The following is an 853-nucleotide window of genomic DNA, read 5'->3' on the forward strand; positions in this document are numbered from 1 at the left end:
GAGTGGTTCAGTGCTCCCATACAACACCTGGTGCTCATCGCGACAAGTGCCTCCTTCATCCCCATCACCTGTTCCACCCATCCCCCACACACTCCCCGCTGGTGACCATCAGTTTGTTCTCTAGAGTTGAAAGTCTGTTTCTTGGTTTGTCTCACTCTCTCTCTCTCTCTTTTTTCCTTTGCTCATTTGTTTTATTTCTTAAGTTCCACATATGAGTGAAATCGTATGGTATTTGTCTTTCTCTGACTGATTCATTTTGCTTAGTGTAATGCTTTCTATCTCCATTCCAGCCATTGCAAATGGCAAGATTTCATTCTTTTTTATGGCTGAATAATATTCCATATTATATATAATAAAAATTCAAAAATATGTCTGATATATGTATAATAAATAATATATTAAATAATAAATACTATATTAAATTATATATGTTAAAATATATATTAACATAAATATAGAATTTGTGAGTCATTCTTGCCTAGGGGCCATGCTAATCTTACCTGTATCATTCCGATTTTAGTATACGTATTACCAAAGTCAGCACAGACAAGAGTATATCTTATTATTTTTTTCTTTTCTCTCTCTTTTTAAAAAAAGTTTATTTGTTTAAGCGATCTTGACACCCAGTGTGGGGCTCGAACTCATAATCCTGAGGCCAAGACCTGCACATTCCACTGACTGAGGCAGTCAGGTGCCCCCCAAACCACATTTTAAAGATTTTTTTTTTGTTTTTTTTTGTTACAGACAGAAATCACAGGTAGGCAGAGAGGCAGGCAGAGAGAGAGGGAAGGAAGCAGGCTCCCTGCTGAGCAGAGAGCCCGATGTGGGGCTCGATCCCCGGACCCCGGGATCA

The 853-nt window shown here is 38.5% G+C and overlaps 1 non-coding gene across 1 annotated transcript; it reads right to left on the bottom strand.

Annotated features, from left to right (window-relative positions):
• Positions 1-434: 434 nt before the first annotated feature.
• LOC132024030 (U6 spliceosomal RNA) lies at positions 435-544 on the bottom strand. Its single transcript, XR_009406147.1, has one exon. It is a non-coding gene; the product is annotated as a U6 spliceosomal RNA (small nuclear RNA).
• Positions 545-853: the final 309 nt, after the last annotated feature.

This window comes from Mustela nigripes, chromosome 8 (genome assembly GCF_022355385.1).
Source record: "Mustela nigripes isolate SB6536 chromosome 8, MUSNIG.SB6536, whole genome shotgun sequence".
Classification (NCBI taxonomy): Eukaryota; Metazoa; Chordata; class Mammalia; order Carnivora; family Mustelidae; genus Mustela; species Mustela nigripes.